Raw genomic sequence first — 905 nt, 5'->3', positions numbered from 1 at the left:
GTTGATGAGGTAGAGGTATTCCATGAAACACACTTTTGTGAAAAAGAAGGATGGATCAATGATAAGGCCAAAGATGCATACGTGAGTATGTATTATATAATCGTGACTAAGTAAATTCATGTGTTATTCAATATATTTAATTTAACTAGATCTTTTATATAGTTGAAAATACAATGAATCATTGCAGAGTCAACTAAAGCTGGTGTTCAAACTATCTCTAGTGCGAAGACATGCAAAATTGTATTAAGGAGTCGCTCAATGCAAACTGTCAACCTAAAAAGTGGTGAATCGTTAGGTAGTAATGTTTCATCTACACGTGAGAAAGAGAAGAATGAGATGACATATCTTAAAGAAGAAAATGAAAAAGTTAACTAATGAGCTTGTAAAATGGGAACAAAGGTGGCTGAAATTAAAAAAAAAGGGTTCTAGGAGAGGAAGAGGAAAATGATGCACCTTCAAACACTTAGGTATTTTTCTAAACTAAAATTTAAGAAATTATAATGTTAAAGCATGTTTCAATGTTATGTGTGGCTATCTTGTAGTCACGGTAGTCAATCGTGTATGTTTTTTGGATGGTTTATAGAAGTATCACTTAGACACTTAGACCAATTGTATCTTGTTTGAACCTTCACTTTTCTAGGACTTTAAGCTTGTTGTTTTGATTGAAAACTATGACATTTTAAAATTTAGGTTTTTGGATACTTTGAAATATACATGATATTTTAAGTATATGACATTTTTTAGCTTTTTGGATGAGTTGTAGAAGTAAGACATTTTTTATATTTATTGCATGGTTGGTTTTGCGTTTTGTGATCAAACTTATGAATTTGAAACTTGTTTTGTAAGTTGGATTTGAGAGTTAAGACACTTTGCTCAATTTTAGTTAGACTTTAGTTTCAAAGTCG

Source organism: Cucumis sativus, chromosome 3, assembly GCF_000004075.3.
Source record: "Cucumis sativus cultivar 9930 chromosome 3, Cucumber_9930_V3, whole genome shotgun sequence".
Lineage (NCBI taxonomy): Eukaryota > Viridiplantae > Streptophyta > Magnoliopsida > Cucurbitales > Cucurbitaceae > Cucumis > Cucumis sativus.
Note: the sequence above shows the minus strand (reverse complement) of the source record.